At 50.4% G+C, this 14058-nt stretch overlaps 1 long non-coding RNA gene across 1 annotated transcript; it reads left to right on the plus strand.

Moving 5' to 3' along the window:
• Window positions 1-5035: 5035 nt before the first annotated feature.
• On the plus strand, window positions 5036-13449 carry LOC137206764 (uncharacterized). The gene is made up of 3 exons (XR_010934831.1): window positions 5036-5385; window positions 5867-6827; window positions 11607-13449. It is a non-coding gene; the product is annotated as an uncharacterized lncRNA (long non-coding RNA).
• Window positions 13450-14058: the final 609 nt, after the last annotated feature.

Here is a 14058-nt window from a genome sequence, read left to right on the forward strand (position 1 = left end):
CAAGCCTTTGGTTCATTTTCTGAATTCTGCAGAAGTTGATGGTGATGATTTTTGCCACAGTTCTCAGAGAGAACGTTCAGAGGTCTTTACGCCATCCTTCCCGCCGACACTACTCTAGAAGGGACACTTGAGGCTGGAAATGGACATAAACGGAGTTGACTAAGCAGGGTGCACCCAGAGTTTTCCGTGTGTGTGCAACTGTGAGAGGGGAGAAATATTTGGTTGGCTCAGGGGCCCCAGGCGGCAGGACAGTGGGAATCAGGCAGGATGGGTAGCTTGGGGCCATATCCGAACTGGCATTTGAAGCTTTTGAGGAGATAAGTGAACATGAATCTTTGAGGAAGATTAAGCTGGCAGTGGGTCCAGGAGGTGAGCTGGAATAGACGGAAGAAGACCAGTCACTTTAGTCAGAAGGGAATATTGTGTGCCTGAGAGAAGCAATGGTAGCTTGGATGGGAGAGCATCCCCAAGGAAGCTTTGGTCGATGATGGGTTATTGCGGGGTGGGGGGGGGGCTTCTAAGTACTGTTGTTTTTTGGAGTTATTGACAGTGAGACACCCCCGGCCCTAAGTTTCCCTCTTGCCGTCCCAGAAATTATGTAGCTTCCAGTGGGGCCCTTTTGGCCTCACCCTCTTATACTGCTTGACCCCATTAAGGACCCTCACGTCTTGAATATCTTGAGTATCTTGCAGTTCATGGCCAGTAATTCCCCCAACAGTACTGCTCCTGTGTGGGGAAGCACAGCTGGGTCCGCATAGCCAGGCTCTACCGTAAACACACAGGAAGTTCTTGAACACTATGGGGGGCCCTCATTTCAGGAAATCAGTACGTTTGTCATCCATTTGCTGGTGGGGTCACTGTGCAGAGAAAAGAGGGGCTTGGCGCTTTGCTTCGGGGATCCCCGATAATCAGACCCTCTCTTGCAGGTACCGTGGCCCGAACGTCAGGGTTGGGGGGGAGAACACACGAGACCCAGCTGGTGCTGAGATTGCCCTGTGCCGCCATGTCTCCCAGGTAGTAGGTCCAAATCCTTCTTCAGAACATCTGGGTCTTTTCAGACAACCTGAGAAAGACCTCCGGTCCCAGGCCAGCTCCGGCCCACAAAAGTGGAAAGAATGATTTGGTCAGACACTCAGCGTTTCCCCAGGTGTGTCCCATGGAATTCTGGTCCCACAAGTGTCTCCTCACAGAGAGGTGTGACGAGTGAGAAAGTGCTTCTTCTCCATTTCTTTCTAGAAGCCACGCAGTACATGTGAGCACATCAAAGCTCGGAGAAGTCCTGCAGTAAAGGAACTCAGTGTATTTAACTGAGCATTTCCTAGTCGCCACTGATCCTGGGGCTGTTTCTCCACCCAGTTTGGGGTGAGGCCTTTAACAAGGGCCTCTTCGCCTACCCTGTCTTTCTCTGGTCCTACAAATACGGCCGCCCTCTCGCATTGATGTCCGAGGGCTTCCATCAGCGCGGGCCCCTTGAAAAAAATGAGGATTTCAGTTAAGTACGTAGCAAGTCACTCACCCAGAGGTCACAGCCCCGCTCTGCTTAATTGTCCCCCCGAATCCTGAAGGGCTTCCAGTTGCTCAGAAACTTGGAAGGCTCTATCCGCCGTCCTCCCTCAGACCTTCCTCCATGGAAAGGGGGGTAAGTGGTACCAGCACTAACCTCCCAGGATTGTGGAAGTTACCTAACACGTGTTCACGCAGGAAACGTGCTCGGAACAGCTCCTGGCACCCAGCAAGCTTTCTACGCAAGGAATGCCCACGCTTTAGCCGTTATCGGGAACTTACTATTATTCTGTGATGTTAGCGTGTGGCTCTAGTATTGTTTTCTTTTTTTTTGCACAAATGGTCAAATAATCCAAAGCAACAAGACATGACTGCAGGATGTGGGCAAACTCCCCGTCTCTGTCTGTCTGTCTGTCTTTTTATACACACACACACCCACACACACTCATTTACTCTGAATTCACCGACTCCCGTTCACCTGTGTCTCAGGCCTGGGGGCCCAGTGACAGACCCGCTGAGGTATGAACTCAAAAGATGACCGAAAGCAAGAACAGAGGCTCTTTGGGGCAGATACAGAGGGGGAAGGGGCGGGGCCTGCCACCGTGCAGGACTGTGGTTCAGGGAAGGTCTCGACGGTTTTGCGGGAACAGCTCAGTGAGCTCTGGGCCAGCCCTGCCCATCGAGGGGAAGAAGCCCCTGGTCTCCCTCAATGTCTGGAGAATGAGGTGTGTGCGTTGCCTTTTAGAAAATACTGCCCCACACAGGAGGGAAAAGGATGTAAGCTCGGGAAGGACATTCTCCCTGGAGGTAAAGGCTGGGGAAGGCCAGGCTCCCTGCCTCCGGAGGAGAGGAAAGGGCAGTTTGGGACGTGCCCGGCGCTCCCACCCTTCCCCACCGCCCCTTTACTGGAAGCCGAGAGCTGGCTTTCCCCTGTAAAGGCACCGCAGGACGGTGGGCCTTCTGCCTGTCACCAGCTAAAGAACATTTCTGAGAAAGCACAGCCTCCTTGAGGAATGGGAGAAGGGGGGAAGCCCAGGAGGCCAGGTCGAAATTTCCAAACAGAAAAGGCGTGTCCGTGACCCTCAGAGAGCAAAGAACAGGGCTAGCCGAGGAGCAGCCTGGGGAACCGGGCTGCAGGGCAAGGCGCCCTTGTCTGTGCGCGCTCGGGACGCCCGCCCCCTGCGCCTATTTCATGACAAACGCTCCCCCCCCCCCCCCCCGCCATGACGCTTCCACTTCCATTGTCACCAGCTTACGAATTAAAGATGACAAAGGAAAAACATACTTCGGTGGCTGGCCTCTCTCCAGGCAAGAGGGAAGCTTCAGTTGGAATCGCTCTGCATGGGAGGTTTCCTCTTCCTTTTACCCCGTCCCCAGGACAAGTACAGCGCCTCTGACCCTCATCAATGCCGGCCACCTAGGCCTGGAAGTTGGGCAGATGCCCATCACCCTGCCACCAAACAGAACGCAAGGGTGGGTCCCCTGTGAGCACCTGATGTCTCGCCAACAGAAAAGGGACACGTCCAGTTGACAATGGGTCACCGTCTCCGTGCCCAGGCTGGGCGGGGCAGCAGTGCCTGGAGGGCGGGCCCCATGCCGGGGAGGCTCGGCGCTCTCGAGACGCCTGCATGCCGCCGCGTTACAGCCCAAACCCTGCTGTGGTGCCCAGGGGCCTCTGGAGGTGCTCCCCAGCAGGCTGCCAGGTCTCTCACTGCAGGGCGGGGGTGAAGATGAGCTCCCAGCTACCTCTGGGTTTACTGCTGCTCTCAGGAGGGCTTGGAGAGGACCTCAGACCGGACCCTCACTGCATCTCACAGCATCTCCTGCAGCCAGGCCCCCCCCCGGAGCTGGCCCAGTCACCCTGGCGCCTCCAGAGAGCTGGCTGGCTCGCACGCTCTGCCCCGATTTGTGTCATTTGGTTCTGTTGGGGGAGCCTGTCCTCCGCTGAGGCTTCTGCTGGGCCGGGGCAGGGGGGATCCTGCAGTGCCCCGCACGCCCCCAGCCAGTCCCAGGGCTCTGCTCACAGAGGCTGCGTATCTCCCATCTGTTCTGGAAAAAGTCCCCGCAGGCAATCTGGGCCTGCCTGGGAAGCCAAAGCCCGGGTTTCCAGGATGGCTGGGGTCTGTCACAAAGCTCAGCTCGGTCTCTGCGCCACGACCGGGAGGCATGTGGACGCCAGTTCTTTGTGTCCGCTGGAAGAGACCGAAGGCCTGTGTGAGGAAGGGGGCCGCCCGGCTGGGACAAGCCATTTCATCTCGTCTTCCTGGAGGGTTAGGCAAGGCAGGACCAAGCCCTGGATCTTCCAGCACATTCTGTGCCTGGTGAGCACCCAGAGGCCCCAGCCACGTGGGGCCCGAGGCTGGATGCAGGGGGCCCGGGCTGAGCCGTGACCTGCGGGCCGGTGGCTTTTGTCCTCAGGGCTGGCTGACCACCTGCAGAGCTGGGCATCCACGGGCGTGGTGGGCGCCCACCTGCCCCAAGCCCAAAGCCTCCAGCGCCTTTGGTCCATATCACCCCTTATAGATAGCACTCACCTAGTCCAAGCGCTAGGTTAGACTAGGCTTAAAATAGCCACACAGGCAGCACCTGGTTTACTGCTCCCGGTCACTCACAGCCCCCTCATTGCTAAATGATCATTTTCTGTGGCCAGGTCCGCTCTTTCCAAAGCTCTCGTGCTTGAATCACACCCAAAGCTGTTTCTCTTTGGAGCCAGCTGTCGTCACGTGCTAGTAGGCAGGCCTCGTGCAGAGCAGTTTGGGAACTGTTGGCACCTTGTGTGTAAGCCTGCGTCTCCGCACTGAGTGGCCCCGGAGACGGGAGAGCTGCCGTCTATTCCTCTTTGTCCCCGGCCCCTCCCCTGGACCTGTCCCTCGGGGTTCACAGTCACGACCTGCTCTAACTCCTGGCTCTACCCCCCGTAACCAGAAGTCCCAACACTCGGGACTTGGTTTCAGGTCAGCCTCCCCACTCTGCTGGGGCCACAGCACCGGGCCTGTCAGCCACGGCGGGGTAGCGGGGGCCCCGTGTGCACGGCTGTACTTGGGTTTTCAGCAAACACTGATTCGGTGTCCGCTAGGTGTCAGGCGGTGTGTTATGTGCTGGGGACACAAGGGAAGAGCCACGGTTCCTGCTCGTGAGGCGGGAGGCCTTGAACAGAAGAGGTAGAGCTGGTCCTTTACGCTTGTTTATTATTCATTCCAGCTTTACTAAGGGCCTTTCAGGTACCAGATTCAACACGAGGACGCTCCAGGTCCGACAGGGAATGAAACTAATCCCTACCCCACAGGAGCTTGCAGCCCATGGGCAACGTTAGATTCAGCAATGCATACGGCCCAGGGCACCACGCACAATGGCAGAAATGTGCACAGTGGACGGGGGAGGGGGGCACCCAGGGGTCGTCTGCCGCAGATCACTCCGTCCGGAATTCTGGACATGATGCTGGAGTGGAGTTTTCAAGGGCAATGTGGTAAATCAGAGGTGGCCCCAGGGTCTTTGCACTTCCGCCACTGAGACGTAGCCTCTGTCTGTCCTAGAATCTTCGGGGGGCTAATTCGCTTGACCAGGTGGATGCAGCAGAAGTGATGTGCCGGAACTCCCAGGGCTAGGTGAGAAAAAGCCTTGCAGCATTTACTTCCAGGCTTTTGGAACTTGTAAGCAGTCTGACCGTGCTGGGGAGGTGACATGTAGGGGCTCTGACTGGCAGTCCTCGCGGGGCCTGTCCTCCCAGCCAAGGCACCAGACATGCGAGTGAAGCCATCCGGGTCTCTCCAGACCAGCCCATCTGCTGGCTGAGTAACACTGAGTGATATCACTGATACCAGAGGAATGGAAGAATCGCTCAGCGGAGCCCAGCCCAAGTTCCTGATCGGCAACATGTAAGGTGTAAGTATGAGGCCTCGGGGCCTGCACGGCGGTGGCTGGTACCCCTGTGGTCATCCTCACATAACAGGGGCAGGGAGGGGGCTCTCCTGTCTTCCTGATCGCAGGGCTAGCACAGCCTGCGCCTCGGTTCTCCAGCCTGTCCTCACATAGGTCACCACCCTCCCTACTCCACAGTTTGGCATTCTTGCATTCACTGATTCATCCTCTGATTTGTTTGGAAGATAATAGTTTGATGTCTATTCATTACACTAAAAACAGGTATTAACCACTTGTCAGGCCCTGGGTTCAACACGTACGTGAATTATCTAATGTCATCCTCAGGACATCCCCCCATGAGGTCGTTAGTATAGCCAGTTCTGCTATAACACTCGTTTTAAAAATGAGAACTTGTTTCTACGTAATTAATATACTAGGGAACACCTCGAGCATGGTGTGAATTTTGCGTTTGCTTCCGTGTGATTTTGTCCACACGCACCCAAAGCTAGGTGAACGCAGAAGACTGCACCCAGCCGCCCTGAGCTGCACGGGGATACAAGACGCAAACACACACAGACCCCCGCCAACACCTCCAGTTACCTGGGTTCACGGCGAACAGGGAGCCACGCCCCTGCACACCAGGTGCTACTACTTTCCGTCCGATTTCAGGTAATCCTCCCCCACCTCACAACAACTCACTCACCGACACCCGCTTCCCAAGCAACTTCAGGTCTTATTCAAGGTAAAGCGCCAGACGTATTCGCAGTGGTTAGGAATTTCTAAACCACGGAACCTGTGTAAACCAGCGCTGTCATTTTTATTAGCTTTGGGTGTGTCCCTAGCCCCATTTCCCCCGTAAGCCCTGTAGTTTTAATCGTGCGATTTTGCGTAGAGGGGTGATTTCCAGGAACGCCCCTGTCGGATTGGGGCAGAACCGACTGTACCCTTATCTCCACTTTAAAGTTGAGGAAAGTGAGATTCCGAAGAGGCTGGTCCACGCTGGTAAACGTAGGACCCCAACTCAAATTCCTGGCTGAGAAGCTGGACTCCGACTGGCCCTGTGCCCCTTCCCCCGCCCCCAGGTGTTCAGCATCCTTGTGATGGGAAAGGCCAGGTGGGGGAGGAGCGCTCGGGACGCTTTCCTCACGGGTCCTTGCTCCCGGCCCCGCCCCCGGAGCAGAGGCCCCGCCCACCTGGCCGCACACCTGCCAGCACCTCCGGCGAGAAGGGAGGGCTGAGCGGCCTCTCTCCCCTCGGGCTCCTCGGCGTGCCGGGCGGGGCCTGGCGCCTGCCCGGGCCTCCGAGATGCTTCTGGAGCCCGACGGGCCTGAAGGCGAGGCTTGGCTGCGGAGAGCCGGCAGGCGGAGCCAGGCTCTCGGGCAGCCCCGCGGAATTCCAGGCACAGTCAGGACCCCCCACTTCTGATCAGAAGCCGGGAAGACGGTACCCTGCGGCCTGAGGCCATGGTAAGCTCCCCTAAGGGGAGAGTCAGACGCCGGCCCCTCCCGGCCACTCGTCCTGGATCTAAAGCTCTTCACCCTCCTTTGAGGGCTCTGTCAGGACCCCGCTTCCCTTTGACAGCTGAGCGCACACTTCCTGGGCCTCCAGGGAACCCCCTACCCCTGCCATCCGCAAGACCCTCTGTGTCGTCAGGCTCAGTGCCCTGTGCTTTCCATGCTCCTTTGGTAATGAACCGTGTCCCCTTTGTGATGACTGGGCTCCCGCGCACAGGCAGATGCCAGTTACGCACGAGCTGTGTTCTCAGGCCAGTTGTAAGTGGGCCGCTGCAATCAGAACGCGTGTTCCCGTAGAAGCTCTTAGGATGGAGGGTGGGGCCCCAGGTGAACGTCTACAGGCCTGACAACCCATAACGCGGCCGAGCGGGGCCAGAGCGCGGCTCTGAGTGCCCGGGCGCGCAGGACGGGGAGAGGAAAAGAGTTGCTTCTGCCTGAGCGCAAGGGCAGCTGTCAGAAGAAACCCAAAACATTGGAAGGGGAGGATGGAAGTGCTTCCATCTCTCCTGCAGCGTCTTCCCATTTTCTGTTACCCTCCGCGGCCCCGGGCCAGTTTTGACACATTTTCTGAAGAAATGAAGTGAGAAGCGGTCGGGGGTTGTCTTCAAGCAGCCCTTTAGCTATCACGTTGAGGGGCTTTCGATTGTTTTCCCTTTGCGTCGTAACGGACAGACTTTGGGGGGAGACAGATTTAGATTCAAATATCTGAAGGAAGTTTATTGTTTTTTTTTTAAAACTGAAGTATAGTTGAGTTACAATATTATGTTAGTTTCAGGTATACAACAAAGTATGTGTATATATTTTTTCCAGATTGTTTTCCATTATAGGTTATTACCAGATATTGAATATAGTTCCCTGTGCTATACAGAAAATCCTTGTTGTTTATGTATTTGATGTACAATATTTACCTTGTATGTGTTAATCCCTTCTCCTAATTTAGCCCTCCCTACCTTCCCTTCCCCTTGGGTAGCCATCAGTTCATTTTCTATGTCTGTGAGTCTGTTTCTGTTTTGTATGTAGATTCATTTCTATTATTTTTTAGATTCCACATGTAAGTGACTTCATAGAATTGTCTTTGTCTGATTTAGTTCACTTATTATGATGATCTCTAGGTCCATCCATGTTGCTGCAAGTGGCATTATTTCATTCTCTTTTATGGCTGAGTAACATTCCATTGTATAAATATACCACATCTTCTTAAACCAATTGTCTGTTTTGGTTTTTTTAAATAATTTTTTTAAAATTTATTTTATTTTTAGCTGCATTGGGTCTTTGTTGCTGCGCGCGGGCTTTCTCTAGTTGAGGCGAGCGGGGGCTACTCTTCGCTGCGGTGTGCGGGCTTCTCATTGCGGTGGCTTCTCTTGTTGCGGAGCACAGGCTTTAGGCGTGCGGGCTTCAGTAGTTGTAGCACGCGGGCTCAGTAGTTGTGGCTCGAGGGTTCTAGAGCACAGGCTCAGTAGTTGTGGCTCACGGGCTTAGTTGCTCCACGGCATGTGGGATCTTCCTGGACCAGGGCTCAAACCCATGTCCCCTGTTTTGGCAGGTGGATTCTTAACCACTGCACCACCAGGGAAGCCCAAACCAATTGTCTGTTGATGGACACTTAGGTTGGTCCCTTGTACTGGTTACTGTAAATAGTGCAGCTATGAACATTGGAGTGCACATATTTTTCCAAATTAGAGTTTTCACCTTTTCTGGATATGTGCCCAGGAGTGGGATTGCTGGATCATAGGGTAGCTCTATTTTTAGGTTTTTAAGGAACCTCCACACTGTTCTCCATAGTGGCTGCACCAATTTACACTCCCAACAACAGTGCAAGAGGGTTCCCTTTTCTCCACACCCTCTCCAGCATTTATTGTTTGTAGACTTTTTCATGATGACCACTCTGACTAGAGTGAGGTAATACTTCATTGTGGTTTTGATTTGCATTTCTCTCATAATTAGTGATGTTGACCATCTTTTCATGTGGCTGTTGACCATCTGTATGCCTTCTTTGGAGAGATGTCTATTTAGGTCTTCTGCCCATTTATTGATTGGGTTTTTTTTTTTAATTGACTTGTATGAGCTGTTTGTATATTTTGGAAATTAATCCCTTGTCGGTTGCATCATTTGTAAATATTTTCTCCCATTCTGTATGTTGTCTTTTTGTTTTGTTTATGGTTTCCTTTGCTGTGCAAAAGCTTTTAAGTTTGATTACGTCCCATTTGTTTGTTTCTGCTTTTATTTCTGTTGCCTTGGGAGACTGATCTAAGAAAATATTGCTACAATTTATGTCTGAGAATGTTTTGCCTGTGTTCTCTTTTAGGAGTTTTATGGTGTCATGTCTTATATTTAGGTCTTTAAATCATTTTGAGTTTATTTTTGTATGTGGTGTGAGGGAGTGTTCTAACTTCATTGATTTACGTGTGGCTGTCCAGCTCTCCCAACAGCACTTGCTGAAGAGACTGTCTTTCCTCTGTTGTATATTCTTGCCTCCTTTGTTGAAGATTAATTGACTGTAGGTGTGTGGGTTTATTTCTGGGCTCTCTATTCTGTTCCATTGATCCATATGTCTCTTTTTGTGCCAGTACCACACTGTTTTGATGACTGTGGCTTTGTAGTATTGTCTGCAGTCTGGAAGGGTTATGCCTCCAGCTTTGTTCTTTTTCCTCAAGATTGCTTTGGCAATTCTGAGTCTTTTGTGGTTCCATATAAATTTTAGGATTATGTGTTCTGGTTCTGTGAAAAATGTCATGGGTATTTTGATAAGGATTGCATGAAATCTGTAGATTGCTTTGGGTAGTATGGCCTTTTAAACAATGTTAATTCTAAATATATGAAGGAATTTTAAATGACCCCCGAGCTGTTGGAGAACAGCATGGGCTTCCTTCAAAGATGGCGATGCGTCCCTCATGGCTGCGTGTTTGGGAGGTGCTGGAGGCTGAGGGTCATCAGTTGGTCAGAAAGTGAAAGCAGTGAGGGAATGTTTTGGTTGATGGGATGTTTTGGTTGACCCACGTGGTTTAAAAAGTTTGAGCCAACATTAAAGTTTGGGAGCTTATACATAAAATATCAGATTTCTGGTGTCTGCTGAAAAATTAGAAGATCTGCCAACATGAAGCCCTCTTTTCTGCATGTTGACCAATCAGCCAGAGCTAGTGGTCTCTTGCCCTTGACCCCAGGCTGCGTCCTCTAATTCCTCAAAGTCTTTCCCACTCCGGCAGTGCATCCTCTTGACCAGGTCGGTTTAGCTCATTTCCATGGCCTGCCTGGCTAGTGCAGGCCTTGGATTTGACACCCCTGCTGTAGAGCTTCCACTACAGCACCTGCTCAGCCTTACTGGCCCTGCTTTCTAACGGGAACTGCCCACCCAGAGCCCCTGCGGCCAAGACGGCTGTGTTTTGTGTTATGTTCCACCACTTTGGACTGAGCAGTTTGGGTTGACACCGGATCCCAGGGCTATCAATTCACTGACTGATAGTGACACGTAATTACGTCCATCATGGGGCCTGGCGTGGGAAAGTGTGCTGAGCCAATCAAACTTTCCCTCTCAGCTTTCAAAACCGAGAAGTACAGTGTGAACCAGAAAGTTGGCAACGGTTTGATGTCAGGGAGAGGCCAGAGAAGTCACAGAGGGCCACGAGTAAGCTGAAAGTGGGAGGCGGTGGGAAGAAGGGGTTGGTTTTGGGAGGGATGGGAGGGAGTGTATGGCCTGAGAGGCAAGTCTAGTCACTGGTCCCCAGAGCTGTCTTGGTTCCTTAGAGGTTTTCAGCTTCAGACCCAGTTGATGTGTTTTTCTATAATAAGCTCCTATGCCCTGCACTCAGGATAAGCTCATCAGGCCACTGTTCAGGCCTCTGCTAACTGGAGAGTCTGTGGTTCTACAAATTGAGCTTAAGGGTTTACCTCCATGGTATGCGCCCCACACTGTAGGCGCATAACACGTGGTGGACAGACAGCAGGTGCATTAGGAATCGATCTCTAAGACTATTTCCTCTCCTTTGTCTTCAAGTTGACTTTTATTTTAAGTTGAAATATAGTTGATTTACAATGTTGTGTTAATTTCTGCTGTACAGCAAAGTGATTCAGTTATACATATATGTACATTCTTTTTTATATTCTTTTCCATTATGGTTTATCTCAGGATACTGAATATAGTTCCCTGTGCTGTACAGTAGGACCTTGTTGTTGATCCATCCTATAGATACTAGTTTGCATCTGCTAATCCCACACTCCCAGCCCATCCCTCCCCACACCCCCTCCCCCTTGGCAACCACAATTCTGTTCTCTATGTCCATGAGTCTGTTTCTGTTTCTGTTTCGTAGATAGGTTCGCTTGTATCATATTTTAGATTCCACATATAAGTGATATCATGTGGCATTTGTCTGCTTCCTCTCCTTTTGCGTCTGCAGCAAAGGTATGCATACGATTTTCAAGGCATAAACATGCAAGCATCTTAAGATCTAATTTTATTGCATTATCATATTCCCAACAAGAAAAAAAAAGCGTGTAGGTAAAGCTGCTTGTTATATACATCTGTCAGCCCTAATCAGACAAACCCCGCTTAAGTGATAGAAAACTATTCAGAGGTTGTCATCATTCTTGTGAACCTGAAGAATATTTAACTTGTTGATTAAGTGCTTAACATTACAAATGAATGCAAAACTGTCTGTCAGTTCTGGTGTGATTATTTTGGAAATGGTGTAAGTGTTCAGGTTGCCGTGACAATGAATGACCTCTGGGATATTTCAGGCTGCCGTGTTGCATCACCTTTTCTGTGGAGTTGCCGTGCGGGTTCCAGGGAGAAGAAAGGAATGATGCGTATTATAATTCATCATAAAGTCGCTGATTTGTCTTCTTTAAGCAACTGCTGTTGAAATGAGATGACGAAGAACTTCAGGCCGTAGCTGCCCCAGCGAAGGGAGCTGAGGAAGGGTAAAGACAGCGTGTCACTGGGGAAAGCTGCGAGCTATGGTGGCGTCTCCCTGGCACCAGCCGAACAGTCTGAAACCTGAACAGCCACGTCGATGGGGGACACACAGAGACAGAACAGCTGGGGAACTGAACGAACTTTCCACTTGGTAGCCTAGTCTCTTGGCGTCATAGAGATTAAGATTTTACTGATCTCACTGGACAATTGTTCAAACCTTTGCCACGCTCTGTTTTCGCAGATACTCGTTTCGCGTTCCCAGGGGAAAAAAAAATCCACACCTGCTTAATCATTTCAAACACAGTAGATAGAGGGCATTTATTACAAATTAGTGAAAAAAGCGGTCTCCCGTTTTTTGCTAGAATTTCAAAGGTTTCCTCTGTCAGAAAACCATGGCTTGGCAATTTCTAAGGATAAAGACAAATTAAAAGGAAAAACTGAGAACACATTTTATTCTCTTTTTACATTTATTTTTAATTTACGTAAAGTGCAATACAGTAAAATTTGCCCTTTGTGGTGTACAGTTGTGTGGGTTTTGACAACTGCATATGCCCACGTATTGTGTTTCCACGAGCATAATCATATGGGAAGAGTTCTACCAGTCCCAGATTCCCTTTGGAGGAGTAGCCCTTCCCTCCATCCCCACCGCTGCCAGCAGTGATCTGTCCTCTGCCTTTATAGTTTTGCCTTTTCCAGAACGTTATATAAATAGAATCATACAGTGTATAGCCTTTTCGTTTATAGTAACTTAATTTATTAACTGACTTTTGCTAAAGTTCTACCCGATATAATGTTCTGTGCAGAGAAGAAAAGTGGGAAAAATATTTGGGGGGCTGGGGGAATCTTGGAAGACAAGAACGAGGAAGTGGGGAAGTGGCCACCAGCCTCACCCACAGAATTATCTTCATCTGTGCACAGAATGTGTCTTCAAGGAGGTGAGAACCCACTGCAAAGATCTGGACACCCCAACTTAGCTCCTGTGCAGAGCTCAAAGGAAGAACCCGTGGGCTTAGCCTTTGGCTGTCTGTAACTGCTGGGATCTGACCCGGGGCTGGGTAATTAACATGTGTAATTAGCTCCTGTTTGGTTATGAGGGCAGTTGTGGTGTAGGCAGCATCAGGCTGGTGGAGAAAAGCGCAAATGAACTCTGCGGTTGTGCTCCGGAGCGGCCGACCTTGTTATGCTTTATCAACACAGCAGCTGGATTAGCCCCGCATTCAGTTTGCTTTGCCTCATTACGATAATTGCCTTGTGAACAATGGCATGTTTCAGCGTGCTCCTCCTTACCAGGGGACAGGATTAGTTTGTACAAGTGAACCTGCTGGCGGGAGGGGCAGCTGGCTGGGCTAATATGTGGGTCTTGAGGTCGATATTACTTTTTTTTTTTTTTTAAGAAAGCGTTTGAATTCAGGGCTGAGTTTGGGAAGGTGAGTTTATATCAGAACTATGTTCTGCCCTCCAGTCATGCGATGCACACTGGTTGCCTTCCTGTTGGGAATAACGTGGTCAGTTGCATGATGTCCGGGGTCTGGGGCTTAGGTTCCGACTCTTCCATGCATGTGCTAGATGGCTTTAATCCCTCTGCTCTGTAGTCCTGAATTTTTATTTCTATTTATTTAAAAATTTTTTTTCATTGAGGTATAGTTAATTTACAATGTTGTGTTAGTTTCAGGTGTACAGCAAAGTGATTCAGTTACACACACGCATATAAATATATGTTCTTTTTTCACATTCTCTTCGTTATACGTTATTACAAGACATTAGAGTTCCTTGTGCTATACAGTAGGTCCTTGTTGTTTATCTATTTTATATATGGTAGTGTGTATCTATTAATCCTGAAATCCTGGTTTATCTCCTCCCTCACCCCCTCGCTATCCCCTTTGGTAACCATAAGTTTGTGTTCTGTGTCTGTGAGTCAATTTCTGTTTTGTAAACACGTCCATTTGTGATAATTAAGTTTTAAAAATCAAGTTAGATCTGCTCTACTAGAGATTCTTGGAAGGCTCGCTATACATCTAGGCCCTGTGCTGGATGTATCCACACACTCACATACGATTAGCCCCATTTTTCAGAGGAAGAGATCTATGTTCCGAGGATTCCCTTCCAGCTTTTCTGCCCCTCAAGGTTTCCCCCGTGTTTGTGGTCTCTTGATGATACTGCCCTTTCAGGAGCTTTGAGAGACACCTTACGAGATGGTCACCGTGGTGACCAGCTTCTACTCAGAGGTGATGACACCTTCACAGGAGTCATACACTATATTTTGTCAAAATCCAT

This window comes from Pseudorca crassidens, chromosome 1 (assembly GCF_039906515.1).
Source record: "Pseudorca crassidens isolate mPseCra1 chromosome 1, mPseCra1.hap1, whole genome shotgun sequence".
NCBI classification, from domain to species: domain Eukaryota; kingdom Metazoa; phylum Chordata; class Mammalia; order Artiodactyla; family Delphinidae; genus Pseudorca; species Pseudorca crassidens.